This window comes from Bos indicus x Bos taurus, chromosome 13 (assembly GCF_003369695.1).
Source record: "Bos indicus x Bos taurus breed Angus x Brahman F1 hybrid chromosome 13, Bos_hybrid_MaternalHap_v2.0, whole genome shotgun sequence".
In the NCBI taxonomy this organism is placed as follows: domain Eukaryota; kingdom Metazoa; phylum Chordata; class Mammalia; order Artiodactyla; family Bovidae; genus Bos; species Bos indicus x Bos taurus.
Window position 1 is genome coordinate 59,827,477 of NC_040088.1, and position 16,951 is coordinate 59,844,427.

Sequence of the window (16,951 nt, forward strand, 5' to 3'; positions counted from 1 at the left end):
GTATTTGTCTTTCTAACTTATTTCATTTAATATATTGCCCTCAAGGTCTATCCGTGTTGTGGCTTACTCCCTTTTCAGATTGTTCTTCCCTAAGGTATCATAAATTGCATCTAACCACACATTAACCCTGTTACTTACATGGACTTGAAAAATGTAGGGTGTTTTTCTTAGATTTCACTTCTACAGGATTAAAAAAAAGTTCAAATTCTTTCCCTCTTTCCCTTCAGACCCAGTGGTCTGGCATTTGAATTATAGCATATTCTACAGAAAAGGAGGCAGAGTTTGGGAGCCAACAGCTCTCACTTCAGACCTAGTGAGCTGTATGGCTCTGGGCAAGTTTGAAAGCTTCCTGCACCTGATTTTCTACATATAAAGTAGAAAATCTCATGTGCTGCTAGGGAAAAGATAAACTGCAAAAACATATGGAAAAGTTATTCAAGAGCAAAAGTACCTTTCATTTCCATAACTCTGACAGGTCTTCTTGCAATCTTATTTGTATGCCCTCCATGGGTCAAGTTCTCTGTCACAGGGTTCAACATGCAAGATACATTCACCCATCACCTGGAAGACAAGATAAACACTATTTCTGCCTTAGAGCTTTTTGTTGGGAGATGTGAGCAATATGTGTGTATTAATATTTTACTTTGCTACTCTCCATAAATAGTCTATGGTGGGCTACTATGACCCGTTATGGTTAGGGAAAATCTAGTGAAGGGAACATTCTCACAGAAAGGTGAAAGCTGCAGTTTACATGAAGAGATGCATTGGCTTGTGGGATACTTAACCATAGGGCTTAAGACTTTTAAAAGTCACCTTTAGCAGTAAAAGAATTATGGGAGTCCCATCTCCCTAAACACAAGTCTAAATCAAGAATCAAACTAGCCATAAAATAAAGGTTCAGTTCAGTTGCTCAGTCGTGTCTGACTCTTTGCGACCCCAAGGACTGCAGCACTCCAGGCTTCCCTGTCCATCACCAACTCCCGGAGCCTACCCAAACTCATGTCCATTGAGTCGGTGATGATATCCAACCATCTCATCCTCTGTTGTCCCCTTCTCTTTCTGCCTTCAATCTTTCCCAGTATCAGGGTCTTTTCAAGTGAGTCAGCTCTTCGCATGAGGTGGCCAAAGTACTGGAGTTTCAGCTTCAACATCAGTCCTTCCAATGAACACCCAGGACTAATCTCCTTTAGGATGGACTGGTTGGATCTCCTTGTAGTCCAAGGGACTCTCAAGTCTTCTCCAACACCACAGTTCAAAAGCATCAATTCTTTGGTGGTCAGCTTCCTTTATAGTCCAATTCTCACATCCATACATGACTACTGGAAAAACTATAGCCTTGACTAGACAGACCTTTGTTGGCAAAGGTAAGGAAGCTCAAAAAGTTTCTGATTTGCACCAGAGTTACTTAGAAGCTTTGTTTGAAATATGAATCTTTCTGGGTTCCCCGCCCACCCCCGCCCCTCTTTTTTTTCTTGGTGTCCATTTATCCAGGTGTCCTAAGACAGTGGTTCCCAAAGTGTAATCCTAAACCAGCAGCAGCACCATCCTCTGAGAACTTGTCAGAAATACTAATTCTCTGGCCCCACCCCTAATTTACTGAATCAGAACCTCTGATTGCTAGAACCTAGCAATCTGTGTTTTAACAAGCCCTTTCAGGTGATTCTGAAGCACTGAAGTTTGAGAATCATTGCCCTAAACAGATACTTGAGCTGCCCACTGCACTGTTTCTCAAACTACCCTTCATTAGAATCTCCTGAGAGCTTTAATAAAATACCAATGCTGGAACTCTAAATCCACAGATTCTAAGGTCATTCATTGGTCAGGGGTAGGCCCATGAAATCAGTATTTTTTTTTAAAGTCTCCCGGGTGATTCTAATATGCCAACCAAGGTTGAGAATCACTAGCATGTTGGGTAATTCAGCTCTAACCCCTAGGTTTGAGCAATTGGGGGTTGGAAGTAGGGCTGGAGGAGGGGAGGGGAGGGCGGACAAAGAGGCTGTCTGCTTCCTCAGTTCAGGCTGAAGGGAATTAGCAGGAATATAGGGATTGTTCAGAAGAATGTGTAAGCAAGTTTGAAACGTAACATATTTAAATGGGGAAAGGGGAGTACTGTAGTTAAGCCATAACCTTCAGGGAACATTTGGGCCAGTGAGCAATTTTGGACTGAATGAAAGGGAAAAAATTTAGAGGAAAATGGTGAAAGACTAGGTAGTACAACTAAGAAAATTCCTTCTGCTACTGTGCTGTGCACTAGAATCTTGTTGTACATTTCTCTTCCGAATCTCTAAGCCAACATTCAGTTTATTCCTTTTTTAAAAATCTGGAAAAGGAACACCTCTACTTTAAAAAATTTAATATTGGTACAGTGGCATAGTGGTAAAGAATATGCCTGCCAATGCAGGAGGCAGGAGATACAGGGATACAGGTTTGAACAGCAACTCCTAGAACAGCAATTCACTGAAGTATTCTTGCCTGGAGAATCCCATGGACAGAGGAGCCTGGAGGGCTATAGTCCAAAGAGTCAGACATGACTGAGCACACATGCATCCTATTCTCCACAAAATATTTCATTGTGTTTTCTTGTAAGATTGGTATCGTTAGGCAAAGTCTGGGTGAAGGAAACATTCTCATGGAAGGGTGAAAGCTGACTGAACAGTAATTATCTTCACTTATACAACAGCGAAATGAAGGAAACAGCAAAATCATTTTTAAACTTGAAAAAATTATAGCCATAAACGAACATTTTAGAAATGGATTCTTTTTGGTAAAAAGCTATGTTTTTAAAAGGACTTGATTTTTTAAATGGATTTCATCATGTATTTTTGTATGTTCATATTTTGGATGAAGTGAGGGGCAGAACAAAGAAATATGGTCAAGTAGATGGCAGATGAACGGTGAAAATAAGAAAAAAACAGGTAGTGAAAAGATGGAAGGGGTCTGGAAGTAGAACAATATAAAATAGAGGAATTTTTTTTTCACTGCTTTATCTGCAACACCTAGAACAAGGAATAATGTCAATAAATACAGTATATTTGTTGCATGATCTTACATGATACTTCCAGTTCTGCATACCAGAATGAGATGATTACTGATTGGTTGAGAAATTAATATATGAAATCTTAAACTTATTTTTTGTGAAAGACTTTTCAACCTTTGACAGGTATTATAAACTTTCCTGGCCAGAGTGTGGCTGTTTCCTAACCAAAAGTTTCAAAGAAATGGAGGTGTTACAAGGGTAATTCTTTAGAGAAGCTGGCTGTTCACTCTCAAAGCACCCCACTTTCACTTCCTTCAAAATTAATCCATCATTTATGAATCAGCATCCCCTGGGGTCCTTTATGAAAGAGCTTTCAGGTAGAATTTAGCAAACTAATTTTCATGTGAAACACTCCCTAGATGTGTCTCAAACATGATACATGATACAAAGGGTCCAGCACAGAAAAGTATTTCTGTGACGCATTGGTGTCTTTCTTGTGTTCTGAATGTCCCAAAGACCCATGTCTTGCTCATCAGACAAGCCGCCTAAATCCTCAGATGGGGTTGAGCACGTGTCTGAGAGGCACATAGGACTATTGAAAAAGGGTTTCAATTTTCTTCAAAGATTTTTAGTGGGTTCACCTCAGAGAATTAATCCCTAGAGTGATTAGTGGAGAGCACCCTATACGTAAAGCTCATTCTTTTCACTATTTTCCTTTACAAAATGTGGAGTATCACTGTCTCTTGGCCATTCCTTACCAATCACTGCTCTGAAATCAAAAGAGCGGGTTTGAGATCAATTTCCCGGTGTCACATGGCTTTCGGTTTTGTGCTTCTCTCGGTTTTGTGCTTCTCTCACGATTCCTTTAAAGAATTTGCCATGTGTTTTTCATTCACTGAGTCAGTAAATATTTACGAAGCCCCCAGTACTTCACCAGGCACTGTGCTAGGCTCCAGGCAACTACAGTGAACAAACCCCCTGCTCACCCAGGGTTAGATCAAGTCGGGGAAGAGAAGTCAAACAATAAATATATAAAATATGCAACATCTAGCAGGTAGTAAGAAATGCTACGAAGGGAACAGGAGATCAGCAGTGCTCTCAAAAAACACCCTCCTCCCCTCTTTTGTCACCGAGGTGGTCGTGTAACCAAACAACAGACGCCTTCGCAGCGGACTGGAAACCCCTTTCTGAGGTTTGACAGCCTCCACCTTCTCTGATCGGGCAGTTTCTCTGGATATCCACTAAGAAGTCATAGAATAATGGGGTCCCCAAATAACTTTAAACCCCCTCCTCATGCCTGCGTCTGAGGCATCAGCGTGGACTCAGCAAAACAAATCTCAGGGCTGAGTCTGTGTGAGCCTCGCCCACCTCCACGGTTTTCCAATTCAACTTTCTGAGGGAGGAAAAGATGTGCTAAGGTCCGAAGAGAACTCGGCCCCTCAAATTTCGGATTCGCTAAAGGAGATAGAGGGTAGCCGTCTACGACTCAGCCAAGACTCCAAATAGAATGAAAATGTCAGAAGAGGAAAAGCAGATTTTCCCGGGTTTAAATGACACGGAAAAAATCGCCAGCGAAGCCCGCGGAGAGCGGACCGGTGGCCATTCAGGAAGAGCCACTTCGCCACAGCTATTCTCCCGCAGACAAAGGCTCCTCGTCAGTCCCTCCGCAGCCACGAAGCACCAAGTTCGGCAGAAGAAAAATAGAGCCGCTGCTTCCCGTCAGGCAGCCCCACAATAACTGCGACCAGGCCGCGCCTAGCCGGAGGGCACAGCACCGGCATCTTTGTTTCCACCGGATCCATCAAATCAGGCCTCCGCGGACTACCGTAAAGAGGCGGCCGCGGAGGAGGTGAAAGCGACTTGGCACCACTCTTCTCGCTAGTTCCTCTGCAGCGACAACGCCGCCGCAGCCAATTGCACGCTCCCCTTACCGACGACTGGGGTCCTCGGGCCCCTCGGGAAGTAGCGCCGTCCGCGCGGAGGGAAACGGCGCGTGGTGAAGCGCCCAGCAACGTGACGCGTCCGCGGAAATGCGGCTCCTCCGCGCCCTTGCGCGCCCCCAGACCGCGGCCCCGCCTCTACTCGTAGCCGGATCAGGCAGCTCTGGAGGCCGGCGGCCCGGGTACGGTAGGATGGAGTACCCTCCATGGCTCCGGCCTCGCGGGCGGCCCGGCAAGGCCTCCGTCCCGGGGCGTTTGTCTGGTCCGCGGCTGTATACGGCCAGACCCACCGTTCCCCTCTCCAGCCGCAGGTGCCGCAGATCGGGCTCCCGACCGGGGCAAGCGTAATAATCTGACTAGCCGGTGTCTACCCCGCGCCTCCTCCCCGGGCTCCCCAGCCGGGCGCCCCTAGCCTCGGGTTACTCTGCTGTAAAGCAGGGTAGTTGTGAGGGTTCCAAACGGCGAATGCAGGTAAAGTGCCGGACGTTTAGCACAGAGAGGAAGTTCTCCAAAACAGCGAAGCGTAAAAATGCACCCAGTTATCAATACGGGCAGCAACAAGGATGGATCTAAAAAAAATATAATAATAATTGCTTGGTACAGGTGGGGGTAGGGGGGTAAACCCAAAAGACCTTAGTCTGTCCGATTGCGTTTATCTGAAATTCTAGAAGAAGCAAAACTGGTGGGGAAAGCCGTTGCCTGGGGAGGGATGAAAGAGGCGAGAGGATGGGAGGCAGGGGAGCAGGAGGGAACTTTGGGGGCGATGGCATGATTCCACGCCTTGATAGACTGGATGTTACAGGATGTGTGCAGTTGACAAAATCTAAGGCTTTGTAGTCTTCAAATGGGTGGATTTTTTAATATTCAAATTGGGCTTCCCTGGTAGCTCAGCTGGTAAAGAATCCGCCTGCGATTCAGGAGACCCCCGTTCTATTTTGGGGTCGGGAAGATGTCCTGGAGGAGGGATAGGCTACCCACTCCAGTATTCTTGGGCTTCCCTAGTAGCTCAGACGGTAAAGAATCCGATTCAAATTACACCTCAAAAACTCTCGGGAGGGGAAGAGTTAAAGCAATGGGTAAGCGTAGTGAGGAACTTGAGACAGTTTGATGGAAGATAATTACATTTACACAATCGAGGCGCTATCTGTGCGATCTCTGAATTGAGTGGCTCCTCCTCCCCTAAGAATCAGTGAACACCAGCACTAGGAATAAATAGCTCAGGTCCTAGAAGGATGCGCTGTGCCAGACCCAGCTTGTGCACCTCCCCGGTCTGCTCAGTTGCACCCCGTCTCTCATCTTAGCCTCTAGCTTAGTGCAGAGGGGCCCTGGCTCCTCCCACCAGTCCCAGACTCGGGTGAAAAACAGAGGTTCAGCCTATTCTTGTCTCTGCCAATAGCCTGGAGGGTCAGGGACATACCCAGAAAAGTGCGGCGTTGGAGCCCTGTGAGACAAACTTACAACAGAGGGCAGAGAGCAAGAAATAAGTACCTCTCCTGTTTTCTCCATAGGCAGCAGGTCCCAGTGTGGCTGTCTGGAAGCTGTACTTTCTCCTCAAGTTGTTTTCAGCTTAGCGAAGCATTGCTTTTCATTGCCTTTCCCCTCACCCTTGCAGCCCAGGGGTCGTACCTCCTAATAAAATCTTAGCACTTAAACTTGGCTTGAGGCTCTGCTTTCTAGATAATCCTTTAGCATCCTTTGGGCTTTCAGTCTGTACTTGACTAAAATTTTCACAGCCATAATAGCAAACAACATTAGGATTATTTTTGACTCTGACGTACTCTGTTAGCCCTGAACTGCTTTACAAGGTAATCGGTTGAAACCAATACTAAATACATAAATTTATGTATACTTGCTTTTGTGTTAGTAGAGATAAAATTTTTTTTCCACTTAATGGTGTTTTCTCTCAAGAGTAAATTCCTAGAGCACAGGCACTTGTATGTTTTAAACATTTGGAAGCTTAAAAAACCTGAGATGCAAATAAGTGCAAAAGGAAAAAACTGCTTTTCAATCATGATCATAAAGCTGTCAGCTGGGAAGGGTGGTCTAATTATATGTTTTTTCAGTTCATTCATAAAACTATGTTCTATCTTTCCTAAAACCTAATTATTAGGGAAGGATATGTTAAACCCATTTATAGCAACGTCTTCTGGTCCAGAATGCAGTGCAAGACAGTTTTTTTCTTTGCTACTTTAAATATGGAAGACTTGAGTAAGTTTGTATTTTTAATGATAACAGCCACTGGCTTTGTGGCCTCCTGTTAACTGTAGGTTTGTCAGCCCTTTCTCTTCCCTCCCACTTGGCTTGCTAACCATCTGTAACTTGAGCAACAGTAATTTGAGATGAGACTGGCCAGGGTCATATGTTAAATAGGACATTTCCACTTTCTTGACCACAAAATCCTCCCTTTCCTGGCCACTTAAACACTGTTACATAATTCTACAAACATGTGGATCTGATGATAATCTACATATGTTGGCAAAGGTCACACCTGCAAATCTACCTTACTATCAGCAATTTTTTTTTTTTTACTAAAGACATTTTTATTGTGTATAATCCGGTGTTTCATAGCATGTAAAAATTATTTTTAAAAACATGTTCTCTCTTATCTGCATCATTGATTTTTGCAGGGAAAACTTTGTCATCCTATCAAATGAGCAATTTTTCATCTTTGCCTTTGAACAATGTTTTGTCTAGGGTTAATTTCAATCACAAGCAATCATGAAGCCAGGCTGTGTTCAAAATGTATTTAAGTGCATTTTCACATAAAGAAAAAGCATTTTGAAATATCTTGACTTATAGACGTGATATTAGAGGGCATCCCATTAGGCAAATGTGAGACTTTCCTTTAACTCCTAGCCCTTGATTCTTTTCAAGTACATGAAGGCAGATAACATTCTAGCAAATGTATAGGTTTTATAGATCTTGGCCCTCTCAGAATAGGTCATAAGCTTACTGCACTTGTCACTAAACATTTTTAGAATTCTTAGAGTTCTATAAGACACTGAATCACATTCTTTTAAAGGACATCATCAGGAATAGCAAATCTTTCTCTTTTGAGAGTGTATTTAATTTTTAGAAATACCCCACAGTCATTTGAAACCAGACCAAGTTTAGGAACATTGATTAGCAGAACAATGAATGTGAAATAATAAAAATAAATGAAGTAATACTTCTTTAAAAATTAAACTCTGAGAAAAGAATTAAGGAAAGATTGAAGCAGAAATTAATGAATGAGAAAACAAGCCACAATTATTGATCAATTCCAAAAGTAAATATTTGGAAAAAATAGGAAGAAAGTAGAGAAATATCTGGCAACTCTAAATAAAGAAAGAAAATATAAATAAAATTATAAAGGGGAAAGGAGACAATAGATACAGAGAAGTTTGAGGTTTTTTTAAAAATTATCTGAGAATGCTATGTATATAGTTAGCTATATTCCAATACTTTTTTTTTTTCAGAAAAAATATGTCACCCAAATTTTATCAATAAGTTAGAAAAACTAAGTAGATCAAAACCAGAGAAGTCAAAAAAGGCTCATCTTAGAGATTTTATAAGCAAATTCTTGCAAATTTTGAAAGATATAATTCCCTTTCTGAATATATAAATATATTAAAATGTAATTCATTTTATGAAGCAAATATAACTATAAAACCTATCAAGAGTACAAAAAGAATAGTCAAAAATATAAACTCACATAAGAAATCAAATGCCAGAATTCCCCCCAGAAATATCAGCAAGTTATTTTCAATGAAACAAGTAATTTTTAATAAGATCAGGAAGATTTTATCCTAGAAATGCCAGAATATTTTAATAATAGGAAAATATTTGAAATAACAAATCATACATTTAGGCCATACAAGACAAAACCTTATCTCAATAGATGATAAAAATCTAACACCTACACCTCATTAAAACAACTAAATTTTTAAAAATCTCAGTAAATATTAAACCAATAGCCAACATCGTATCTTTAATAAGGTTTTATAAAAATAATGGGGCTTCTCAGGTGGCTCAGTGGTAAAGAACCCGCCTGCCAATGCAGGAGACGCAGGTTCAATCCCTGGGTTTGGAAGATCCCCTGGAGAAGGAAATGGCAACCAACTCCAGTATTCTTGCCTGGAATATTTCATGGACAGAGGAACCTGGCAGGCTAGCCCATGGGGTAGCAAAAAAGTCAGCCGCAACTTAGGGACTAAACATAAAAATAATAATGCTAATGGTAGGACAGTCACAGTCAAACTGTAAGGAAGAGGAGAAACTGTATAGTAATTCCTCAGCCTCCCATCATCACTCCTTGTTCTTCTCAGACATAACCTCCACTAACTGTTTCTTACATATCTTTGCAGAAATTTCCCATGCACATAAAAGAATATGACTAAGACTTCCCTGCTGGTCCAGTGGTTAAGCCTCCGAGCTTTCAATACAGGGGAAGCGAGTTTGATCCCTGGTTAGGGAACTAAGATCCCACATGCTGCACAAGATAGCCAAAAAAAAAAAGTTTTTTAAGTATGTGACTACTGCCTTTTCAAAAAAATATTAATAGAATACTATGCAGATTATTCAGCACTTGATTTTTTCATTGTATACGGTATCTTGGACATCCTCCCATATCAGCACATAGGTGTGCAAAATTTTTCATAGTTTATTATTTGAATATACATGAATAATAGAACAGTTTAAATATATGAATGTGCCATTATTTTTTATTCACCTATTGGGAAATATTTTCTAGTTTTCTGCAATTCTATACAGTTACATTAGCATCCTTGTGTATCTTTGCCTATTGCTACTGGTGTACTAGGATTAATGCCTAGCAATGTAATTGCTGGATCCATTTCTGAATAGATATTTCCAAATTAGCATCTAAAAAGTCTGGATTAATTTATAATCTTAAATGTTTGCCAAAATACTGATAATTGTTGAAGCTAGGTAATAGGCAATGAGAGTTCTTTTTACAATTCAATCTTCTTTGGGGTGTTTTTTTAAATTTCCATATCCAGTGATATGACAGGAGAGGCATTCTCCTTAAAATCAGGTATAAAGATGCTCACTATCAACTCTATCCTTTAAAATTATGCTGAAATAATTCTGACAAGAAACAAATAACAGGTAAAATATTGAAGGCAGAAGAAAATTTACCTTTATTTGCAGATGTTTTGCCTAGAAAACTCAAGAGACATGATTAAAAAGCTATTTTAAATGACTATTAAAGACCAGTAACCTTTCCAGATCCAGTAATAACCTGTTGGGAAATATATATTTTTAAAAGATTCTATTAACATATAAGTATGTTGGCAACACCTGGAAGGGATTGATGCAAAGAAAGAAAGAAACAAGCATGAAAGCAAAAGATGTAAATAGATTGAGAAATCTGATATGCTTCTAGGTAAATATATCTATTCCTTTATTTGTGACTTTAACCAAATTCCAGTAAGATTATTTTTTAATGAAAAAAAAAAAATTGCTGTTTGGAAGAAAAAGCAGAATCATAGCCAGAATACTTTTGAAAAGACAGAATAATAATAGGAGATTCACTGTACCAGATGTTAATGCAAATTATAAAGCCAAAGTAATTACAGTGATTTTGAACGACTGAGAAAAGCTTGACAAATAGATGAATGTTTCAGAAAAAATCCTGAAAGAAAATTTAATATGTCCATAAATGAAGCATCACCAATGAGGAGGACACAGATTATTCAAAACTGGCCAATAGTTTAGTCCATTGGATGCCCACTTCATACAATTTACTGAAATACATCCCAAGTGGATTAAAGAGGCAAACATGAGATATTAAAAGAAAATATAAATAAGTCCCTTAAATAAGAAATTTTGAGTGGGAAAAAATGCAAAATAATGGAAGATACATAGATGTATCTGCATAAACATTTAGAACATCTGTATGTCAAAAATGAGAGGGACATTTTTGGATGAGATGGTTAGATAGTATCACTAAATGAACATGAATTTGAGCAAACTCTGAGAGACAATGGAGGACAGAGGAGCCTGGTGTGCTGCAGCCCATGGGGTCCATGGGGTCACAAAGAGTCAGGCATGACTTAGTGACTGAACAACAACATGTCAAAAATAATAAATAAAAAGTTGAGAAGTAGAAAGATATTTGTCATAAAATGTAGAGTTAGTATTTGCACCAGGGTTCTTAAAAGCCTTTTCAAAGAAGAAATCCCAACACATTTGGGGCAAAAACAGTGTCCTTGTATTATGGGTTATGTCTTATGAATTCAGAGGAAACCACTTTGAAGAAGAGAGTTCATTTGGAAGAATCATTTGTCCCATTTTTAGAATGCAAGATTTTACTTTTGATATGTTCTGTTTCCACCTTACTTCATGTGTACAAAGTGATGATATTTGGATTACATGATGATTTTTTTTCCAGTTCTTTTTCAAAAGCAAACCCTAGAATACTGTGCTTCCCTGTCTCCTCCTAAGGGGTTCACTTGACATCTTTCATTGCAAACCCAGGGGTAGATATTCTTACTATCCCCATTTGCCAGGTTAGGAAAGATGTATCTCTGTGGCTTTAAGTACGTAAAGGCAGCAAACTAAAGTATCAACATAAACATGTCATTAGAGGAGAAGCTCTGCCCAGTGAACACAATTTAGAGAAACAGAGGCCTGTCAATCCACAAAGGTGTGTGCTTAGCCAGGATTCTTACATTCTGCCCCATCTTTAGCTCACAGACCACACCCAAGGGATACAGCCCAGCTTTCGGCAGTGCCTGAACGAGGACAGGTCCCAGAGGCCCCAATGAAGAGGGGAGGCTGGGAGGAAGTTCACAGATGTCTGCACTTGTGCTAACACCTGGTGGGGGCTCAAAAAACAGGGACTGTTTTGAGCGTGTACTGACTTCATAATACGCATGAATTGTTTCATGTAACCATCAGCAAACAACCCCAGGACTTAAGTACTTTTATGATTTCCATTTTCCACTTAGGAAACTGAGGCACAGAAAAGGTAAGCAGCTTGTTAAAGCTCACACAGCAAGGGAGTGGTTGAAACTGGATCTCAGTCAGGCAGGTGGGGCTGGAGCCCAAGCCCCTTGGCCACAAGTAACCATGTATAAAGCTCTTGTATCCACAGAGCACATCTGACCCTCACAACATGGTAAGAAGGTCAGGAAAGATTCTCCCTGATTTACACTAAGGCAGTGGAAAGCCAGAAATTGGTTACTGGAGTTCAGTCATCTTTTCCTTTTTTTTTTTAAATGATCTGAAAAAAGCTGACAGCAGAACATGGATGGACATGTGGTAAGGAATGACTGGAGGGGAAACAAGACTTACAAAGCTTGGATAAGAGAAAAAAGTGCCCTGAACTTTAAATAGATGAAACACACGCTGCATGGAGGGGAAGGGAGCTGGGGAACAGGCAAGGGGAGATTACCCTGAGCACTGGAAGAATGAAAATTGTTCTCGTTCAGGAGCCATCAGGCCTACAGTGATGCTGGATGATAAATGGTGAAAGAACTCACGCCCACAAGCATTCTCATCATGTTGAACTCGTTTACCTTCCTGAAATACTAGCTCCTGGTCCATGTCACTATTTGTCCAAGAATCCTGTTATTAATTTATGTCTCTGTTTATTTACCTGGCCTTTGTCAGTTTAGACAGCAAGGCTAGGAGTTACGTCCAAACAACCAACAAGAAGCTCCAAGCAAAATAGGATTTTCACGTAGTTTTAAAATACAATCATGGTAATAAGGTTTATACAAGTACTTTCAGAATTTGCTCTCATAGAACTAAAATTGTATTAATTAACCTCTGAACCTGTTGCTTGTTTTTTGATCACCTTAAAAATTCCCCAGTGTCGTGAATACAAGGGAACCTCACAAGTCACCCATGTTCTGATAAACTTATGTCTATAAAAATGATCCATGTTAAATGCACTGGAATTCTATTTTAAAGTAGGAAAATAAAGAATTATTTTGCCATATGACTGTTGCCCACTCATTTACCTGATTTTGTTCAAGTCTCAAATGATAGGTATCAGAAAATATATATTCTATACTCATTTCAAAATTTTCCTAAAATCAATGTGCATCATCAACTGCAAAGAGAATTCCTTTACCTCTGTAAATTACAGCATTGACCTCAAGTTGTATGTAGTGTTATATCAGTATTGTAAGCTTTATCATAAGAATACAGCCTAAGTATAAACATTTTCATCAATAAAGTTCTATCTAAATCCTCTCTCAAAAGTGAGTAAATTTCATGTAGTAAGTCCTTCCTAGCTTCCCTTTTCTGCTCCAAACCCACATTCTTTCCTTCTATAATTCTTGGCCATCAAAGTCCTTCAGTGACCTGTAGCCACCAAACAGGTTTCCAGGATTTGATCTCAAATAGTGTAAAAAAAAAAAAAAATGGGGGGATTGTTCAGACTGAAATATTTGGCTATGCCACAGGGGAAAAAAAGCACTCTTAATCCATGGTTCTGATTTTTTTTTTTCCTGGTGCTGGCATGAACAAAATATAGGATGATTCATCCAATGAGAATTTGAATGCTGGTAGAAAACTGGACATAAATTCCAGGTGAGTTGAAGGAGAAAGAGATCAGGGACTTGTGGGGAAAATGCAAGCTGAGAATGAAAGGAGAGATTCTATGAATACAGGAAAACAAACATAGCCAGGTTTGAACTCTAATATTTAAAGCCTGCTAAAGGCCAGTGACAGATGACACCAGGGTGAGAGAAGAGCCGAGGGTGAGAAGTTTCTATGCTGACTGTTAAATAGATGTAGCTCACTGATGAGTGCGCCCATGTGGGATTTTAATTACTCAGACATCTGTTTAGTGAAGTGTATACTAAATAGTGATCAAATACAGAGATCAAATTATGTGGGGAGGAGAGTGGAGATGACATTCATGACTCAGAAAGGAGAGCTATCAGCCAGGAGAAAATCAATCCTGGCTTTACATCTCACCAACAGAGAAGCAATTATTTTAGATGTGGGGCTAGTTAGCTTCCTAGGTCATGAATTTAATTAAATAACCTTCAGAAAACAGAACAAACCACTGTATTTAACTGTCAGTAAGACATGCTGCAAATTAATGGTCCAAATTCCTCCTCTTCTCTCCTTACAGTTGTCAGTGACAAAACAAGGTAAAAGAAACTAATAGTTGACCTAACAACATGGATGGATTTGGGAGGGAATTATGCTACATGAACTAAGTCAGACAAAGACAAATACTGCATGATCTCACTTGTATGTGGAATATAAAAAAATACAGAAATGAATAAAATAAAACAGACACAGATACAGTGGTTACCAGTGGGAAGAGGGAAAGGGGGAAGGGCAAGTTAGGGATAGGGAATTAAGAGGCACAAATTACTATGTATAAAAGGATACATTAAACAGCACAGGGAATACAGCTAGTATTTTATAATAACTTTAAATGCAGTATAAACTATAGAATTATTGAATCACTGTGTTGTACACCTGAAGCTATTATAACATCACAAATCAACTATACAATTAAAAAAATAATAAACTAAAAGCCAGTTTGATTCTGAAAAAAATACAAAGTGCCTTAACCAATGGGTAAATGCAATAGTTATAATTAAGACGGTCATTTAATCCTTTTAATCTCTGAAACAGAAGAGCTACAAATCTGCTTTTTCTACACAGTGAATTTTGTAGCAAAATAAAACACAGTATACGCAAACCTCACCATTTGCTAGCACCTAACTTAATCAAAGTTAGATGACTGAAAAACACAACAAATCTTTGATGCTTTCAAGGTCAGTTTCTAAATTTGACATCTTAGACTGGAGTTGGCCTTACCCAGGAATTTAAGGTCAGGGTTTATGAATTTAAGGAAAGGGTTGGAGATCTGAAAACACAACAGAAAAATCCTTCATTCTTTCAAGGTTAGTTTCTAAACTTGACATCTTGAATTGGAGATGGCCTTACCCAGGAATTTAAGATCAGAGTTTATGTGAAGCAGGACCTCAAATCAAGTTTAGAAACAAGCAAATCTTTAATCCTGTATTTAAGGGGATAGTTTGAGAGGAAAGGTTAGAAAAACAGATCAGCCTCCTGTTGTAAATATGAGGTTGTCATTTGTTTTTACATGCTGCATGAAATATGCCTGTTTGGTGTTCAGTGTCTTCTATCTATTTTACTCCCTGTGTCTGGGCAAATGTGTTTATATTAGAAAACTCCATGAGGGCAGGAAATTTAGTTTTTCTTTATCATAAATCATCTGGTATAAACTCCACTTATCTAAGAGTGTGGGGCCTGGTGTGCCCAATTGCTGGCCAAAAAGTATACTCATTGACTGTCAGATTGTCCATAAATCACATATTGGTTTGTACAGAATGAAATAGTTGACAAAATTGTTTTATGCATCAATGCAAGCTATCTTCATAAGCATCTTATGAGTCAGCTGAACAAGTATTATCAGTCTTACTAATTGACAGACCTGACTAGAACCCAAACGTTAATCTCCTTCCAGGCATCACTGATACGTATGCACCTATTTCTGCAACAGGTGACTGAATGAATAAAGTTCAAACAATAGTAAGATTCAACCACTCTGTTCCCAAAGTCCTAAAAATAAATTGCTGTTCATCTAAGTTAAATGAGATATCCTAAGGACAGTTGAATTTCAAATAAACTTCAAGGGCCAGAGAGGGGAAATAGTAAGACAGGGTTTGCTAAGGCCAGAGGATTGGAATTGACAAAATTCAAACCAGGGGTGAAAATAACAAAGAATAGAGGACAAATGCTATTTCCCCTCTAGTATAAATAGAAAAAAAAATTTTTTTAATCTCTTAATAGACTTTTCAAAGAATATAGAAAGCTTCATTTTGCTTTAAGCCAAGAAACATTTCATAGCATACGTTTTCCAAATTGCATATGATTACCTTGAAGCACCCATTCAAACTCCATTAAATGTTTTATTTTCCTTAGTTTAAAACTATTTGGTAAGTATGAAATGATGTAAGAAGTGAAATTTTTCAAACATAAACTATAATAGCAAGAAATACATAATGAGAAATTCACCATTCCCATAACATTTGCTAGACTGATACAAGGCAAAAAGAAATGGGATTATCTTGGGTTTGATGAAATTTTAAAAGATACAACAAAGCTACATATTATTAGAAAATGATGACAAAGATTAATCTAGAAAATATCAAAAATAAATGGATAGGTTTGAGAGGGGAAAAAAAAAAGAGTCCAGTTAGGAAACCTGAAGGCTAACCTGATTGGAAACTATGTCCAAGGGGCTCTCTGGTTATCACTTACTTCCTCTTCAGGCCTCCAGGGTAGATCACTATCAGGAATGTCCCATTAAAAAAAGAAAAAGACACACACATGCCAACTAACCAAGACTCCTGAATCCAATCATATATTCCCCAAGGTTAGAAACATCACACAGGAAAAATAAAAAGCACAATCAGTTCAGTTCAGTTGCTCAGTTGTGTCCAACTCTTTGCATCCCCATGGACTGCTGCACGCCAGGCCTCCCTGTCCATCACCAACTCCCGGAGTTCACTCAAACTCATGTCCATCGAGTCAGTGATGCCATCCAGCCATCTCATCCTCTGTTGTCCCCTTCTCCTCCTGCCCCCAATCCCTTCCAGCATCAGGGTCTTTTCTAATGAGTCAACTCTTCGCATGAGGTGGCCAAAGTATTAGGGTTTCAGCCTCAGCATCAGTCCTTCCAATGAATACCCAGGACTGGTCTCCTTTAGAATGGACTGGTTGGATCTCCTTGCAGTCCAAGGGACTCTCAAGAGTCTTCTCCAACACCATAGTTCAAAAGCATCAATTCTTCGGTGCTCAGCTTTCTTCACAGTCCAACTCTCACATCCATATACGACCACTGGAAAAACCATAGCCTTGACTAGACGGACCTATGTTGGCAAAGTAATGTCTCTGCTTTTGAATATGCTATCTAGGTTGGTCATAACTTCCCTTCTAAGGAGTAAGCATCTTTTAATTTCATGGCTGCAATCACCATCTGCAGTGATTTTGGAGCCCACAAAAATAAAGTCTGACACTGTTTCCACTG

The 16,951-nt window shown here is 39.7% G+C and overlaps 2 long non-coding RNA genes across 2 annotated transcripts in view; one reads left to right on the plus strand and one right to left on the minus strand.

Moving 5' to 3' along the window:
* Positions 1–3,821, minus strand: part of LOC113903595 — a 58,030-nt gene extending 54,209 nt beyond the window's left edge. The window contains exons 1-2 of the long non-coding RNA XR_003514199.1: positions 3,736–3,821; positions 452–561 (exon numbers count right to left, since the gene is read on the minus strand). This is a non-coding gene — a long non-coding RNA (uncharacterized LOC113903595). The remainder of the gene's footprint in view (positions 1–451; positions 562–3,735) is intronic.
* Positions 3,822–5,115: 1,294 nt separating this feature from the next.
* LOC113903594 lies at positions 5,116–7,510 on the plus strand. Its single transcript, XR_003514198.1, has 2 exons — positions 5,116–5,388; positions 6,426–7,510. It is a non-coding gene; the product is annotated as an uncharacterized LOC113903594 (long non-coding RNA).
* The last annotated feature ends 9,441 nt before the right edge of the window (positions 7,511–16,951 follow it).